The sequence below is a fragment of the Canis aureus genome, chromosome 6 (genome assembly GCF_053574225.1).
Source record: "Canis aureus isolate CA01 chromosome 6, VMU_Caureus_v.1.0, whole genome shotgun sequence".
Taxonomy (NCBI): Eukaryota; Metazoa; Chordata; class Mammalia; order Carnivora; family Canidae; genus Canis; species Canis aureus.
Window position 1 is genome coordinate 72,583,568 of NC_135616.1, and position 19,095 is coordinate 72,602,662.

Consider the following 19,095-nt stretch of genomic DNA (forward strand, 5'->3'; position numbering starts at 1 on the left):
CAGGCCTTTATTATAACGACTCTTCTTCTGAAATAGTGATACGTATGTGTTTTTACTCCCCTCTTATACTCTGAGCATCTCCACATAGTTTAGGAGACGCAGCACGTTACCTACATCCTTTTAGGGTCTCTGACTGGACCTGAGAATTAAGTTGATAAAGGACAGATTAATAGGAGAAAAGCATACAACTCTTATTATTTTTACATCTCCATGGGAATCTTCACAGGACAATGAAGAACCCAAAAAAGCAGTTAGGCCTAAATGTTTATGTCCTAGACTAAACAAAAAAATAAAAAGTAAAGAAACAAAAATATATGGGAAGGCCTCAGGGAGAGAAGGTTTTGACAAGGTCTGTTGTACAGGCTGCTCTTGGCTTCAACTCTCCATCTCTGATGATAAGAATGTTCTTTTCCTTCTGGTACAAAAAAGGCATCTTCCACATGGGTGTTTGATTCCCTTTCAGGAAGGGAAGGGAGAAGTCAGGGTGCTCCCTTTCTGTGTCTGTTTTTTTTTTTTTTTTTCAAGCTCCTCTAGCTCAATATCATCAATAATACACCAAAGCGGTGTACTCTGCTGGCCTCTGTAGCATACATTAAGTAGTTGAGTATTTGCTCAATGTTTGTCGAATGAATTTATCACCTTGTGCAAATCTAACACTCAGTTTCCAGGTACTGAGAGAGGAGAGAGGTGGCTTGGGCTCATTTAAAACAATGGACAGCTCTAAAATCTAAAATCCCTGAGCCACCTGGGTGGCTCAGCAGTTGAGCACCTGCCCCTGGCTCAGGGTGTGATCCGCAGTCTCAGGATCAAGTCCCACATCGGGCTCCCTGCCTGGAGCCTGCTTCTCCCTCTGCCTACGTCTCTGCCTCTCTCTCTCTGTGTCCTTCATGAATAAATAAATAGAATCTTTAAAAATAAAATAAACTCCCTGATTCCAGAGGCTTTGTGTAGTCAGTAACGCAGTCACACGCCTACACTCAAACGGATAGCCAGCTAAGAAGAATTTACAGGATTCGGACTCCCTACAGGGTGGCTTCACTGATCCTGAAAAACAATAAAACCGACGCAGTGGACTTTGCTCTTCCAGAATGCCTTTACGCCAGATCCCCCATGGTCAAACGTCTGACTGTCACAGCGGCAGGCCAACAGCTCCGCTTCATTAAAATTGCAGGCGATGACTTATGTCCTATGTGCCTTGGGACAAGTTTAAGTCCGGGAGGCCTAAGAAATCAGACTGAAGAAGTGAGCTCACCTTGCTTACCAGGCGGGCCCTGCAGGCCCCACCCGGGGATTTGAGTTCCAGGAGCCGATGAAGGGGTTAGAGCAAGAAAGCCACATGAGATGTGGCTTCATAAGGATCCCCGGGCAGCCACGTGAAGGGTGTGGGAGGCAGGGAAAGGTCACTTAGGAAGGGGTGAGGAGAACAAGTGAAGAGGGAATCTCTGAATGAAAGTGGAACACATCTTCTGTTAAGGCAGAAAAGGGGAAAATGAGATTCGTGATAAATAAATGCAGCAAACCCCCCCCCCTTAAATTCAACTCCTTTGTTGATTCGTGTTCAGCCTTGTGCCAACTTCTTTTGCAGTTTTCTTCCTTTTTTTAAAAAAAATATTTTATTTATTTATTCATGAGAGAGAGAGACACAGGCAGAGGGAGAAGCAGGCTCCCTGTGGGGAGCCCAATACAGGACTTGATCCCAGGACCACGGGATCCCGCCCTGGGCTGAAGGCAGACGCTCAGCCACTGAGTCACCCAGGTGCCCTGTGAAGTTTTCTGCAAAAACTTTTCCCCCACAATCTTCTTCTGGACACATATAGCTTTGCAGGCGATCCAGGGTCAAAACCTCTCAGCTGGGCTATCATGGCTCGAAAGCAGCCAAGCAGCCACCATGACTGGTCAGGACAGAGCATAGCTGCGTTCCAATAAAACTGTTTACAAAATGTAAGAACACAAAACAGTTGGTCATAAAGGACAGCAAAGGCCGCCAAAGCTGAGCTTTCATTTTAGCCAGGATTGGGGGAGAGGGGCAGTCTTTCAGGTAAGAGACCTCTGGGTGAGAGGAGCATCAGGTTTCGTCTTTGGGAGAGCACTTTGGTTTGAAGCTGACACTGTGGGGAACATGGGGAATCGAGTGAGGAGCTGACGCTGGGCCTAGGAGGGCCCTTTCTCCAGCAAGATGTTCCCTCAGCAGGGCCACCGGATGCAGCTGCTTTGGAGAGAAAGGGAAAGGAGACAGAGAACAAGCCTCTGGGCCCAGACGTGACGGGTTGTAGGCCTCCCTGCTCTACCTCATGAACTGCATCTTCCTTCTTCTTGATCTCTCTTCTGCTTTCGGGGACACAGCCAGGACACACCGAGTCCTAAAGTCAACATTTCTTCATTCGGTTCATGTTTAGAGAGGGAGTAGCCAACACGCACCATCCACCGTTCAAGGGGCTGGAGCCCAGGAGGTGAATGAATCCCATGAGGGAATGAATCCTGCTCTCGTGGGACTTAGAGCACATTCTGGGAACTGAGAAGCAAAACAATTGTAATAATTCTGCACACTGGGAAGCGCTGTAGACAAAGTAAATGAGGGTGATAGGACAGGTTTGGAGGAGGCAGTGTCTGAGCTGGTGGTCTGGAAAGGCCTCTCTGAGAAGACTACGGCTGAGTCAACATCTGGAGACAAGAGACTCCAGTATGTGAAGACCAGAGGCAAGGCCTGCTGGGCAGAGGGGACCAGTGTGGTGGCTCTGAGGTAAGAGCGAAGCTGGAGAGCCAAGAGCCTACCCTTTAGGACTCTTTAGCTGGGCTGTTGTCCTCCTTGTAAACCCCACCTAATACTCTCTGCCCACCTCCCCAGGTCTGCTTCTGTGCAACACTCCCTGTTTTCCACCTGTTCCATCTATTCTTTAAGCTCAGATTAAACCCCACTTTGCTCATAAAGCCTCCTTTGATCACCCATCCTCATTAAATCCAAGACAATTTATTCCTCTCCACTTATAAGTAATCACCCGCTATTCATTACTTTCCTTGTACACATTTTAATCTTCCCAATGCTACTCTAGCTTCTTAAACCGATAGGATATATATGTGTAGATACAGATAGAGATAGAGATAGGGGTATAGATATAGATCCATGGAAAGAAACTTATTTTAAAGAATTGGCTCATGCAGTCTGACATGACTTAGCCTGGCAGTCTAAACTCTGCAGGGCAATCTGGCAAGCTAGAAACCCATAGAAGAGTTGATATTGCAGTCTCTCTCTCTCTCTCTCTCTCTCTCTCTCTCTCTCTTAATGCTATAGTCCTGAGTCTGAAGGTAGCTTGTCAATAGAACTTTCTCTTCCTGGGGAGACTTCAATCTTTTCTTGTAAGGTATTCAACTGATTAGATGAGACCCATCCATATTATGGAAAGTGTTTCCTGATTCAAATAATCCCATCCATATTATGGAAAGTAATCTGCTTTTCTCAGTGTTTCCTGATTCAAATAATCACATCTAAAGAATACTTTCACTTTCAGCAATATTTTAAACTGGTGTTTGACCAAACAGCTGGACGCCAAAGCCTGGCTAAGTTGACATATAAAATTAATCATCATAGGAGAGGATGGAGCTTTATGAGTCTTTGTATTCTTCACTAAACTTGGCACAAATGTATTGTGTGCAGTAAGCATCTGATAAAGACTTAACTAAAGGGCTCTGATTAGTGCTGTATATGCCTTCATTCAGCAAACGCTATATTTAACGAGCACTTCTTTGTGCCAGATGCTACTGTCAAGGCTGGGAAAATAGCATTGAGCTAAACTAAAAATAATTAAATCTGATTCTTTTTCATTCATGTGCTTGGACACCTTGTAGACCCAGTCTGAGAAGGCTTTTTTGGTTTGTCATATTTTTTGTTTTGTTTTTAATTGGCTGGTGCTGTCAAGTTATAGTAAGTATAATTCCTTCGTAGGTCTAGTCATCAAAGGTATCAGAGTAGCATTCTAAAAAACCTCAGGCCTATGGAGATTAGGTAGCTTGCTTAATCGTGTTAGAATATGTGGTAGACAAAATTCTAAAAATGTCTCCTCAAGATTCTTGCCTCCTGGTTATTCATTCAACACTAGTGTAGGTAGTGCTAAGAAAGAATTTTGCAGATGTAATTAAAATCCCAAGTCAGCTGACCTTGACATATGAAGGTTATTCAGGTGGGTCTGACCCAGTAGATGAGCCCTTTAAAAGCAGAGGATTTTCTCTAGTGAGCTGCAAAAGAGGAAAGCAGAGATTTGAAGCATGGAGAGGATTTGTCACACCATTGCTGGCTTGAAGAAGGAAAGGTCCATGTGTCAAGGATGTGGACAACATGAAGGAACTAAAAGCTTCCCCTCCCCAACAGCCAGCAAGGAAATTGGACTTTAGTCTTACAACCATGAGAACTAAATTCTGCCAACAATCTAACCAAGCTTAGAAGCAGATTCCTCCCCAGGTCCCCCCCACAAAAGCCAGCTGGTCGACCCTTGATTTTGGCCTTATTGGGTGGAAAACCCTGGAGAGCTCACACAGACTTCTGACCTACAGAAATATGAGCTGATAACTGGATTGTTGCTGTGAGTGACTGTGGCAATATGTTATGCGGCAACATTAGAAGACTAATAAAGCTAAATAGTGATATGACCTGCTTTCAGATCTTGTTTTTCAAGGGGCTAAGAAAGTAAAACTCTTTCTCATTTCAATAATCTTTCACACACATTTGCATGAAAGGGAAATTTTTTTGTTATGTGGTCAGTATAGTATTTATCTATGATAATACTGCAAATCTGAGACATATCTCCTCAGTTTTGGGTGAAAAAAGGTCTATAGTAAAGTATTAAGTTATTATGCTAAAAGCAAAATAAATTAATGAGAATCCATAAGCCATATCCACTCTCATTTGTGTTAAATATTTAGTATAGTTTTTATCACATGTTATGAGGATAAGTGATAATATGGTCAAACTCCTGGTGTTAAATACCCCAAGGACTAACAAACTTATGAAGGAAATGAATAATTTGTTAATGCTTTGGAAATGAGGGCTTTAGGCAAGCAGAGATGAGTTTCCTGTTCTTAATAAATGCAGATGGATGTGTTTCATGATAATTTAATATGCCTGGAATAAACTCCCACTTTGCATCTGGCAAGTTTCTCCCTTTTTATTTATTAGATTTTTCCTTTAGACTCCCTTATTTCCCAAAACCTCTCAGAACCAACAACATCCCCTGAAGGCAATCCAGGTCCAAATACTAACTTCTGAATATGAGTAGAATGTGAGAGAAGGAATGGTGTCAGAAATGGTCTGGATCAGAACACCCACTATTCAGAGGAAAAACTGAGGTCCAGAGGAAGACTTTGTTCAAGTTGAAGGGCTTTGGGGGTGGGTTGTGGCTAAAACTTTATTTTTAAGATGGTAAATAGAAATATAAGGAAAGCTGCCTAGACTGACTTTTGTCAGAATTAACTTGGTTAATGTGTATGAGCTATTCCTGACAAAATTAAACAGTTTTTGGGCCCTTAAACAAAAGTTAACAAAAGAGTCTCCATCCTCCTACTCCTTGTCAACTGCAAAGTGATTAAGTTTCCAGGGACAGGCCATCTTTTGTAGATTGTTAGACAGCATTTATGTATTTGGCTTAAAATCGCTCTGAAGAGTCCTGCAGGTTAGCTGATCTATGAAAATAAGGTTAGCTTTGATGTAGAACAAAGAAGCAAAAAGCTTTGCAGAACGCCCCTGACCTAGTAATAGAGCCAGTGGATCTGCCCCTAAAATGACCCTCTTTCTCTCTCTCTGGGTTCTGACCATTAGATATTACACATAAGAACTGCTAGGCAAAAGGGAATGAAAATATCAACTTTATTAGTGACTTGGCAAGGGTAAGGATCTATGGGACAACTAAGAAAAGAGAAATCTGCTGAGAACCAATGCCAAAGTGGGCCTCTCACTTCCTGCTGGGCCTTGGGATAAGCCATCCCAGGAGGTGGGGTGGGGGCTTGGGTCTGAAGGGCACTCGCTAAACAAACTGCTATAAGGATGAACACTGTAGATCACACACATCATCATGGGCAGGGTAAACCCAGTTCTCTGCATTGGATGGAAAAGGGAAACTCAATGGGCTCTCCTCCATCCAGAAGGAAGAAAGAGAGTGGAAGCCTATGCCAGATGACCTGCTGGGCCTATTCCTGTTTTTTAGGCCAATAATCCTGCTCCCTGTGAAATGTCAGGAATTAATCATTTTTCCCTCACTGGGGAGGAACTAGTAGAGAGTAAAGACTCACACAGTTGGACATCACTTCCTCTAGGAATAGGTAGGAACAGAGGGAGAGTAATAAGAACTCTCCCTCCAACAGAAGGGGTCTTTTTCTCTTTAGCCAGGATTTGAAACTTACCTTATTTCAATATTTCTGAGAATTCTGGACCCAGGAGAAGTAATGATAAAACTTCTGAGAAATTGATGGTGCAAATCATCATTCCTCACCCCGGCATAGTATTTAGGACATCTCACCAGCAGACCCCTGAGCAGGAGAAAAGTGTGGTGTTTGGAGGAGGACCCCACTATTCACAACCGTGTGCCTCTTGGAAGCTACTACCCTCGCGAAGTCTGTTTCTTTGCTCATAAAAATGCAGAGCAGCTGTCTTCTTAGAGAGTTGTTGGAAAAGTAATAGCAAAGAGAGGCACCTTGGGTGGCTCAGTAGGTTAAGCGCCTGACTCTTTTTTTTTTTTTTTAAGATTTTATTTATTTATTCATGAGAGACACAGAGAGAGGCAGAGACATAGGCAGAGGGAGAAGCAGGCTCCATGCATGAAGCCCGATGCAGGACTCGATCCCAGAACTCCAGGAACTTCAGCCCTGAGCTGAAGGCCGACGCTCAACTGCTGAGCCACCCAGGCGTCCCAAGAACCTGACTCCTGATGTCAGCTCAGGTCTCAATCTCAGGGTTGTGAGTTTAAGCCTTGCATTGGGCTCCAAGTTGGTTGTAGTGCCTACTTAAAAAAAAAAAAAAAAAAGAGTGATAGCAAATAGTAGGCACTTAACAAATAGCATTACTAATAGCTCTTGATTTTTCCATAGGTATGGAGATTAAGAAAATGTATAGGGAAAAAAAAATCTTCAAGCTACCCGAGGAAGAAAAATTCTGGCTAAAGAATGAAACTGTACATCCCTCTGTCCAGATTTTAAAACAAAGATTCTTAGTTGGGACCTACAGTTTTCTCTCTTCATAGGCACACGTATGAGCAAGAGTGTAGCTGCTCTAAGAGTCCTCTAATTGCTTTAATGTTAAAATACTAAACACACAAAACTATTTAATATAACAGGCCCTCTGGTAAATATAGTATAGATATTATTCTGCTTCTCCCAGGAAACTGGCACATTGTGAAGACTTAGTAAAATAGTCGTTTGATGAAATGAATAAAAGATCCTCATTATACCATTATCAGGTATGTTTTATCTCTATTTTGCAAGTGAGAAAATAAAGTTAGAAATGCAAAATAAATTGTCCAAGGTCACATAGCTATAAAGTGTTAGAGAGCTAGGATTGGAAACCAGCCTTGTGTGATTTCAAAACCCTACTATGCATGTATGCATGCACACACACATGCCCGTGCCCACACACATGTGCAGCTGTTCATATGACATAATCTCCTGACTTACACGTGCTTCTTTTATGAATCTTTGTTGTCATAGGGATTCTCTTCATGCTGCTATGGTATGCTAGGGGTTTTTTTTTTAACCACTGTCAAATTTAGTTTGATAAATAAATAGATAGGGGTCCTATAAGGGATAAATAAGTAGACAGTTAATGTCATTTATATGGCCCAAATATGCCAGATATTTATTGTACTAGACCCCATGGAAGATACAAAGATAAATCAATCTGTACATATTGAGTCTTTTTTTTTTTTTTTTTTTTTTACGTATTGAGTCTTTAAGGAGCTTCCAGTTTAGTGGGGGAAATAAATTAAGTACATAGATATTTATGATGCAAGGTGGGAAGATATAAATGCCACAGATAGATGTAAATAAAGTGCTACAGGAGTTCAGAGAAGAGAGAGATTGAGTACACATTAACCGAGAAGATGAGATTTGACTTCATGAAGGAAATTGGTTGATACAGGTCTTGAAGGATGGGTAGAAATAGGACGTGGGTGTGGATTTAGAAAGGGAATCCCAGGAAGATGAATAGGAGCAAAGGGCGGAGGCGGGAAAGCATAGGATGTATACAAGAAACTGCATTTTCGTTTGATAAGGAATAAGAAGCAAAATGTAGAATGAAGAGTAGGAAGATAGTCTAGGGGGAGGGGGAATCGAGAGTGGGGAGGAGGGAGAGAGGGTGACATTTAGTTGTAGGCCAAAAAGTTTAAATTTTGTGATGGGGAATGGTGCAGGATTTAAAAATGAAAGTGGGCCGCCCCCGCTGCCGCCATCGTGCCAGCCCCTCGGGTCTCAACAAGGCCGGGTGACGCTCCAGAATGGGAGACAAGCCAATTTGGGAGCAGATTGGATCCAGCTTCATTCAGCATTACTACCAGTTATTTGATAACGACAGAACCCAACTAGGCGCAATTTATATTGATGCATCATGCCTTACGTGGGAAGGACAGCAGTTCCAGGGGAAAGCTGCCATTGTGGAGAAGTTGTCTAGCCTTCCGTTCCAGAAAATCCAGCACAGCATCACGGCACAGGACCATCAGCCCAAGCCAGATAGCTGCATCATCAGCATGGTAGTGGGCCAGCTCAAGGCTGATGAAGACCCCATCATGGGGTTCCACCAGATGTTCCTATTAAAGAACATCAATGATGCTTGGGTTTGCACCAATGACATGTTCAGGCTTGCCCTGCACAACTTCGGCTGACCTCTTCCCAGCCAGGCACTCATGCTGTTTCCTCCTCCCTCCTCTTCCTGATAACTATTCACACTCCTCCAGATGCTCCAAATATCATACACAAATGAGCAGGGCCACGGTGGGAGCGGGCGCAGTGCGCTGCTACTACCGAGGTATTGTGCATGATGTTTGGATGCTAGAATAGTTGCATCTGACAGAAGTTTGTGTTGTACCAGCGCATGCCTTGGAAAGACTTAAGTAATGCAAAAGGTTGTTTTTTTTTTTTTTTTTTAATCTACTGACAAGTTGCTCTAGTAACCCAAAGAAGTGAAGGAGAAAGCAGCTGCCTCACCGCCCAGATATTGACCGCCTAGATATTGATTTGTTCAGATGTTTCAATGGCTCATGATATAATAAAACCACAAAAATTTTCTTAACAAAAAAAAAATAAAAATAAAAATGAAAGTGACTTGATCCCTGTGTCAAGTGCTCTTTTAAGACAGGAATTTGACAGTGATGTGCACCATGATTGGCCTGGGGAGAGCCTGGAGCCAGCCAGTCCAAGGAGAGGACTCTCACAACATACTAGGTGCGCAGTGCTGAGGGCTGGCCATGAATGGGGCAATAGCAACAGGGTCAGGATGGTGGGGCCAAATGAACAGGAACACTGGGTACAGAAGAGGGACAGGACCGTGATCCAGGAGGCAGTGTGGTGAAGGAGCAAGAGCGCTGGGTCCCAGCCCTGAACTGAGACCTGAGACAAGGGGAACACGGGTGATAGATCAGGTCTGTGTCAGCTCACAACCCAGTAAGGCCTGTGGTATGATCCCCATTTTACAATCAAAGAATCTAGACTCAGAGTAATCTGTCCAAGGTCATGCCCTTGACCACTTTGGACCAGTTTCCTCGCCTATGAAGTCAGAGTGGTGGGTGATTCTGAGGTCCCTTCCAGTGCCCACATCAGGTGAATGGAATATGTGACTCTTTGTCCCTGAGAGAGCTAACAGAAGTATAATCGGCAAACCTGGTAGTCAGTCCAGTGCTGGAGAAGGGGGAGGGTTGGTAGGAGGCGTCCTTTCAAGAGGACACACATTTCTAGACGGGAGATTGGGTGGATGGTGAGGTCACTAAGAGAAACTAGAACAACAAAGAAGGCGTGTATTTGGGGGGTAACCTCAGTTCAGATCTGAACATGTTGAATTTGAGGGGCTGGCCGGACATGTCGATGTAGATGCCCTGGTGGGAGATCACACAGGGTCCAGTCATCCCTTCATTTCTGAGTCCTGCCCTTTCTTTTCTTTGTGCTCTAGGCTTTCCCTCCCTCCCCTTTCTTTCCTTCTTTCATTCTTTCTTCTCCTTTTTTTTAATCTTTTCATCCTTTCTCTTTTTTTCTTTTTCACAATTAAAAACATCTGAAACTTTTTAAACCGAAAAGCTGTAAAAATATACAGGACTATTATGGTTTTTTAAAAGATTTTATTTGAGAAACAGAGTAAGAGACTGCACATGAGCAGGGGGAGGGGCAGAGGGAGAGAATTTCAAGCAGACTCCCTGCCAAGTACAGAACTGGATCCCATGACCCTGAGATCATGACCTGAGACAAAATCAAGAGCGTGATGCTCAACCAACTGAGCCACCCAGGTGCCCCTATGTAGGACTATATTAATATTGTCTTTCCTTTGCACCAGTGGTTCTCAAATGGGGGCTATTTTTCCTTCCAGGGGATATTTGAAAATGATTGAAGACATTTTTGGTTGTCACGACCAAAAAGAAGTGATATGGGCATCTAGTGCGTAGAGGCCAGGAATGCTGCTACCCTACGGCGCACACAACAGCCCCAACACATGTCTGCAGTGCCACAGTAGAGAAGCCACTGGAGCATTGTCAGGTTCTTTTTTTTTTTTTTTTTTTTTAGATTTTATTTATTTCTTCATGAGAGACACAGAGAGAGGCAGGACCCCCATGGGGATCCTGATGCAGGACTCAATCCCAGGACCCCAGGATCATGATCTGAGCTGAAGGCAGACGCTCAACCACTGAGCCACCCAGGCGCCCAGCATTGTCAGGTTCTACCAGTAGTTTTAGGTTAAGGCAGGGAGGACTGATTTGTTCAGTCTGAAGTCAGGCCGTTGCAGGTTGAGGCATTTATAGGATCCAAAATTTTTTCAATGGATTGTTTTTCAAGTGCAAAAATAATAACTAACATTTATTGAGCACTTACTATGTGCTAAGCATTTCTCTAAGTACTATATATATATACAGTTATATTCCTCCCAACCATCCTTGTAGGAAGAAACTAGTAAGTTTACACAGCAAGTTCACAGGCAAGCCAGGAGACAAACACGAGCAGCCTTGCTCCTAAGCCCACTCTGGAACACTTCACTATATTGCTCAATATAGCGAAGATGACACTCCTAAAATGTTTGGCTATTTCTTTCACAGTTTTCCCAACAGAAGCCTAGATTATAAAACTCCATACTGGAGCTCCTGGGAGGCTCAGTGGTTGAGCATCTGCCTTCGGCTCAAATCATGATCATGGGGTCCTGGGATCAAGTCCCGCATTGGGCTCCCCGCAGGGAGCCTGCTTCTCCCTCTGCCTGTGTCTCTGCCTCTCTCTGTGTGTCTCTTATAAATAAATGAAATTAAAAAAAAAAAACCCACACAACCCCATACTTTCTCATTAAGGCTGGCTCTACTTAAGCTACTCATGATTTTACTGGGAGTAGATGAGCTATACTTCTATGGTCCTAAAATAGATGTGTTTCTGTTTGCAAAGCTAATTGACTGCTAACGGATCTAATTTGGCCTCATTAGTAAGATAACTACTTTGTGACTCAGTTTCCTTACCTGCAGAATGGAGGCATTAATTGCATCATAGGATTTTTATGAGGGCTAAATGAGGTAATACAACTCCTAATATACAGTCTGTAGATGGGTACCAGTCTGTGAAGGTTTGTTACTGGTCCATGGGGAGAGGAGTATAGCAATGAAGAAGAAGCATTTAGAAACTTATATAGCCATTTGCTAGAGTAATTTTAAATCTGTTTTAATCCAACAGTAAACACAAAACAAAGACAAACCAAAACCAAAAAACCAAACACTTGATCTTGAATTTTGCATTTTTTTTAATTTAACTTTTCTAATTGATTTTTATTGACTTTTACAAAAGCGTTCGTCCATAACAGGAAATTTAAAAACGTACTTACTCATCATAACAGACACTATGGGAAGCATTGAGTTAACATGTTCAAAACCCTTAAAATAGCACCTGGCACTTAGTAAATGCTTAATAAATGTTAGCTAGTAGCAATAATAGTGCTATAGTCTAACAAAATGAGCTATCTATCCCAAAGATGTATGTTCTGGAGATTTATCTTCCATGTCATTTTAAAGTTCATCCTCAATTCTATTAAATTTCCTTCCTAGTGTGAGCCATTAAGGGAAGTGCTACTATACTCTTTACTCATTCATCATATATTATCAGACACTAAATATTTTAACAGCCAGTGTCTGCCGTTGGTCCCAACGGGAGTATCACCAGCAAAGTCTATGGCCATAGTCTTATATTGTGCCCCAGCTGCCAGGGACCCCTAGGACTCATCCTCAGGCATCAAAGGAGACCAGAGCTGAACATAATTAAAGTGGTTTAGACAGAGTTTATTCAGGATGGTTTCAAAAAGGGAAAAAGAGACCTCAGTATAGAACCAGGCTCAATTCCAAAAATAGCATGGGCAAGTGGGAATTTAGGAGCAGGGTGGGGGTGGGTGGATGGACAATGACCAGCAGAAACATCAGGGGCCCGGGGATTCTGGCCAAATGACCTAACAGGATTCATGCAGAAGGAAGCCCAGGGTGATCAAACACCACCTGGGGGATGGCCATGGCGGAGGATGAGAAACCCGAACAGGTGTCAAGGGCTAGGGGTTCTTGCTAAACTTAAATGTTACCAAGAAGTGCATGGATGGGCCTAGGGAGAAGGTCCAGGAGCCTGACTAGAGTTTGGTCAGAAAAGAATTTTTGTGAGAGGGAGACCACCTCCCGGCCTTGCTTTGTCATCCTTCTATGTGCCCATGGCCCCTTCCTAAGGAATGACACTATTTAATGTCCAAGCATCATTCCATCACTCTGTTTGTTCCTCAGTTTCCTTCAGAATCTGTGACCTCTCTCCTTGATATTTCTTAGTTTGCACTCAGTGGATAAATGAAAGGTGTAGGGAAAGTAAAAAATGGAAAATCCACTCCATGCAAGCAGCCTAGCGCTCCTGAGCAGGGCATGCTGGCTTCCCAGAATTGCACTTTGTTCCTCTGTCCCTCTGACCCACTCTGTGCAGCCTCTTTTCTCCTTCCTCTCTTGAACGATTAGACTCACATCGCCTTCTCTTCTGAAACCCCAGTGGGTTTACCGGGTCGCCGACTCTAGCCCACCCCATTGTTCTTCCAAATTAATGCTCTATTCCTTCCGATGAGAAGCTCTGGAGAATGCCATGACGCCCTTTAGGATAACCAAAGGCACAATGAAGTAAGTATTGGAATCACAACACACGGGCCTAGAACAATTTTCCTAAATGACTTGCTTGGCTCACCAGACTGGGAACCAAACTGAAACTTCCTGTGGAACAGTATGTCATGTGGGTCCTTTTCTCCAAGAGCTTTTCATCTTTCAATGGGAGTCAGAGCCCTCGGAGAGCGAAGACACAGGCCTCACACACATTCCCCTCTTTCCTGAAGCTCCAAGGGAGGGCCCCTTGCCCGCTTCATCATTCACATCATAATAAAATCTCTTTGCCCCAGAGGAACACGGCTAGATTTCTTTTGTTAAAATCTCATTAAAGACTGCCTCAGCCTATAATCATTTGTTAATAGATAGCAGTGCTATTTGGCTGCGATTGGGTTTGTGTTCATTTCTTCTCGGGTCTCATCATGGTTGCATGATCTCCAAGTAATTCGGTTGTCACCGAAGTGTGAAAGATGCTGCGTAGCCACTGCAGACCACTGGGTGAGCGGCCCACATTATCCGTGAGCCAAGAGATGTCTCATTAGTTTCCTTCCTTCCTTTTTTCTACTTTTTGAGATTTGTCTCATTCAGCTGAAAACTATGGTTCTTCTTATAAAGCCAGGCCAAATTCCCAGGTATGTTCCCTGCCACTGGCTTGGGTTAAGCCTCTCTGCACATGGTCTCTCCCTCTGGTTGTGTCTATACAAAATCACCAATGCAATTATTTTTCATTAAAAAAAAAAAGCTGTTTAATGAGCACCCATCTCAATGGCAGCAACTAAAGCCTTTTCGGAGGCATGCGACAAGTCTGCAGGTGGGGTTGGGCCACTGTGAGAAGCCCAAGAGATCATGCAGGTGGGAGTGCTTTAGAAACTGTAGCCCCCACGGGCACCTGGGTGGTTTAGTTGGTTGAGCATCCAACTGTTAGTTACCACTCAAGTCGTGATCTCAGGATCATGAGATCAAGCCCCTTTTCGGGCTCCACAGTTAGCTCAGAGTCTGCTTGAGGTTCTCTCTCCCTCTCCCTCTGCACTTCCCTTGGAAGAAAGGAAGAAAGAAAGAAAGAAAGAAAGAAGAAAGAAAGAAAGAAAGAAAGAAAGAAAGAAAGAAAGAAAGAAAGAAAGGAGGGAAGAAAGAAAGAAAACTGTAGCCCACTGGGATGGAGGGCCATGGAGCGATTGGCAGTGGGATGGATTCTGGCTGAGTTGTGGAAGGCTCTGGTGGCGTAGGCCTAAACAGAGGCAAGAAGTGCTGCTTTCACTCAGTATCAGATCTACAAAGCCACAGATTCCCTTTATCAAATATAAAGTGGGATGGGGTGAAGCGGAATGGGTTGTGTGTTTTCATTTGCACAGCAATACCTGTCAGTTTCTGCCACCACCTGGAAAGCAGACATAACTCCTGAGTCCCATAATCTCATAATCTTTCCAATGGTGATGGCGGTAAAATCCTTCTGATGATTTGATAAGGAACATGGAATTCTATAAATATTTCTACTATTCTGCTAGTAACAACATCAATGACTAATATTTAGCAAACACATACTCTCTTCCAGGCACTGTTCTAAGATCTAAGATCTTTGCTTTTATTAATCGCTTTACTCTCATAACAACCTTGTGAGATAGTATTATTATTTTTTCCATTTTAAAGACGAGGAAACTACAGGTTAAATGATGAGCATTAGAAACCCAAGCACACACACAAAAAAAAAAAGAAAAAAGAAAAAAAAAAGAAACCCAAGCACTCTGACTCCAGAGATTGCTTCTTTATCTATTTAAGCTCTTCGTATTAGGTAAGTTAAAGTGTATTTCCATTTAGACTAAAAATACAGGGTCAGTCCACCTTCATTATGTCAGACCACCATAATGGACCTTAGATGGAGATGGTTGTTGAACTGTCCTGAGTTATGGCCAACTACATCACAATTATTGTTCTACTCTAACTTCAGACCTACCTACTAGAAATGGAGGTCCTCTTATTAAAAAGTGACTTAGTGGGGCACTTGGGTGGCTCAGTGGTTGAGCATCCACCTTTGGCTCAGGTCATGATCCCAGGGTCCTGGGATCGAGTACCGCATCAGGCTCCTTATGGGGAGCCTGCTTCTCTCTCCGCCTATGTCTCTGCCTCTTTCTCTGTGTCTCTCATGAATAAATAAATAAATAAAACCTTTTTTTTTTTAAGTGACTTAGTGGGGCCAATGAGTGGCAGAGGGCAGGCCATAAATAAGGTATGGAAGCATAAAGAAGTGTGTTTAGCCTGGAATACGGCAAGAGGGAAGTGGGATGAGGCAAAGAGGGGCCTTCACAGAGATAAAGTTGGAGTGTTAAGCAGAGACACTTTGTGGGCTACCTCACAGGCCATCCTAAGAAGCTTGGGTTGTAGACTAAGGATTTTATTTTTATTTTTTAGGCTTATTTATTTATTTAAGTAATCACTACACCCAATGTGGGGCTTGAACTCATGACCCCAAGATCAAGAGTTGCACGCTCTTCCGCTGAGCCAGCCAGGCACCCCTGTATGCTGAAGATTTTAATCAGGAGGATAGCAGGATCATATCTGCCCCCTGGGAACCATTCTGTGGTAACACTGCAAAAGAACCCAAAACCAAAACAAACAAACAAAACCAGATCAAGGAAACTCTTTCTATTGGAGCAATGAGAGAAAAATGGTGAAGGCTTAACTGGCATGGGAATGGGGAGCAATCGTAGAGAAGGGAGGACTCAAGAACAGAGATGGTAAGAAGGCGTCAGATTTTGCAGGTAGATATGGGGGCACAGGGAAGGAGGAGGAAAAGCTGTCTGAGAAGTTTCTCAGGCTTGAAGTTTAAGTGATTGGGTGGCTGCTGAAGCCAATATAAAATAATTCAGGTGGAAGAGCAGACTCTGGAGGAAGTCTTTATGAATTCCATTTGGGACATGCTGAGTGGGCCCAGGATGGAGAACACTGAAGTGAGACTGCTGATCTTGCAGTTGGATGTGGGAATTTCACACTGAGACAAAGAGTTGATTCCAAAGACGGAGACTTAGGCAGTCCAGCTAAAGATGGCTGATGAAATGGGATCATGTGATTGTCCAGCTCTAAGAAGAAAAGAGGACCAAGGACTGAGCAGTAACAGGGAAGATAAGCTGGGGCCTGGGGTGTGGGACCAGAAGCTCGAGTAAAATTCTAGGACTTTGGGGTTCTTCCCATGTTTGTAACATCTTGGCATCCCGGCTGGCAGTTCCTGGTGGCAACTGGTTAAAAAAACAAAAGGCCTCTGGGTTTGTCTTTGAGGGTTAGCAAAGGAGAGTGTAGGTGATGAGCTACTAAGCTACCCAGAACTTAGTCTTGAGGAGAAAAGAGGGATGAGAAGTTGAATAGGCACAAGGGATGTCTGTGAAGGGGGAGGGCAAGCTGGTCCCTGAAGGAGCACCTGGAAGATGACAGAAGGGGAACCAGGGCTACTGGAGCTGGGCTGAGGGAAGGGCTTGCCTGACAGTAGACCCCTGTGTTTTCTGAGCTGAAGGCACTGTCTTATTGTCTTCCAGGGAATTTAGATAATTTCATAAGATCACACAAAACTGCTACAAATGCTATTGCTGCCAAGGGGGCTTCCTTCTGTGGTAGACATGGCTTGAAAGCTCACAGTGGAACAAGGAATCATTCAATATCCCCTCAGGACCTCTGTGTCGGGAAAGAAGAGGTGAGTTTGTTTCACCTGAGAATCTTCCCTTCATTTCTCCTTTTTCGTTCCCAGCTGGAGAAAGATATACCGTGAAGACACTTTGAAGCCTATCACGTTGGCTCTGTGGAGACCTGATGTCTACGCTGCATGAGATGCACCTTACAAAGCATCCTTGACTTATAAGCTCCCTTATGACAGAGATTGGGACTTCTACTTATTAAATTTTCCTTTGTAAGGCTACAAAGTAGGCAAACCTTGTCTTCAAATCCATTTTTTCTTACCTTTCTGGAACTACTACCTATCCTCTCTCTACCTTGCCTATAATCTCCTTGTGTTGTTTTTTAAATATTTTATTTATTTATTCATGAGATACAGAGACATAGGCAGAGGGAGAAGCAGGTTCCCTGCGGGGAACCCGATGCCAGACTCGATCCTGGGATCACACCCTGAACTGAAGGCAGATGCTCAACCGCTGAGCCACCCAGGCCTCCAGCCTATAATCTCTTTGCATTCCACCAGGTCCTCCCAAAGCCTTCCAGCTTGGTGCTGCACAATTCCAAGAGGCCTAATGTGTGGCATTTCCTAGTGATATCTGTCACTGGACAAGGACAAAGCTCAAGCCAAGGAATGAACCTGAAATGGTGGGATTTTCATCATCAATGAAGCAGAAAAGAGATGTCTGAGGAGAATGGAAGGAACCGTCCCCGGGGCCCTGCAATGAAGTAGGAAGCTACTGCTCTCAATGGCCTAGACATCTCTTCTTGCTCCCAGTGTAACCTTACAGGCCATTAAAGTTGATCTGAGGTCACTTAAAAAAAAGCCAATTGACATTGTGTTGAGAGACAGCATGTGTCAGCCATTTGCTCCGAGTTGCCCTCTCCGCAGACCTACAGCTTTTCCCCTCGACTGAGGTTAACTTTCCCATATAGAGATTTTATATAAGGCAGTCATTCGTGCTCATTATGCTTGTAGGATTTTTCTACTTCTCAAGTAAATATTTTTGGTGAAATAGGTCCAGCTCTTTGGAATACAAATCCTTAGCTCGAGGTTGCTTGAGTGGAAATTTTTAACAAGCAGCTCCCTCAGCTACAGAGCCATGCAAAATGTGATTTCCTTAATGTGTGTGTTCCCACAGAAGCTAATAAATGGACATTACTCTGGTATGGACACATCCTATTACTCAGCTTGATCCTAATATCACTGGCAAAAAACCCATTTGCTGCTCTAGCAAACAGCTGAATTCATTATGTCCAGCTACATGAATAATCCCCAGACAAATTCTTGTTGACACAGACAGAATGCCGGTCTCCAAGGGACGACAGGGCTGCCGGGCAGAGGAGCCAGTGTTGCCATGGTCCTTCCCGCTGCTCCTGTAGTATCCCACTAATCAGAAGTCACCACTTGCTACTGATAGGGTGATGTATGGCAGACTCATGACATCTCGTTAATTCTGAGACAAAGAAAAAGGACACCAGGAAGGAAGGAATAATCTCTAGGTCTAGGTGGGGGGGTGGGGGGTGGGGATGGTGATACACAGCAGAAGATGAAAGACTGCCGCATTAACTACACCTGCCATCACTCAGGGAGCTGAAAAATAGGTCATCATTATGCAGCCACTCGCCCTTGATAATCCTGGATTCTCAGGCTAAATGGGTTCCCTGAAGGGCATTTGGTCTCCTCCCTGCCTTGGGGCTGAATCATCCCCACCCACACCCAGGCACCCTGGGTTGGGAAGACTTTCCTGAAAGAAGAGCTGCATGGTCACCTCCATCTCTCATTCTGGGGAGGCACAACCCCTTAGAACAAATTTAGGGAGGGTTCCTGGACTCGAGAAATAAGAACCGTTCAGAAACACAGTACCTGTCATCCTCTGTGAGAGTTCCAGTAACCAGCGGAGCCCTCGGTGAGTGGCTTTGTCCTGTGGATCATGATGTGACCCACCAGGCAAGTGCCCCTGGCAATCTATTCTTGCCCTGAAGCTGCCTCCATTTTCATTTCTATTTCCCAGACTGGTCAAAAAGTAGGTAAAATCATCCTACCAACCCACACATATATGCACACATCTGATTGTACTTTCCATGGTGTTCAAGAAAGGGTTAATTGTGAAAGTGT

At 43.8% G+C, this 19,095-nt stretch overlaps 1 long non-coding RNA gene and 1 pseudogene across 1 annotated transcript; both read left to right on the forward strand.

The window, feature by feature from the left end:
* The first annotated feature begins 2,059 nt into the window (after positions 1–2,059).
* Positions 2,060–18,107, forward strand: LOC144316383 (uncharacterized). The gene is made up of 3 exons (XR_013382314.1): positions 2,060–2,740; positions 16,847–17,001; positions 17,503–18,107. It is a non-coding gene; the product is annotated as an uncharacterized LOC144316383 (long non-coding RNA).
* Positions 8,388–9,256, forward strand: LOC144316382 (nuclear transport factor 2 pseudogene; annotated as a pseudogene).
* Positions 18,108–19,095: the final 988 nt, after the last annotated feature.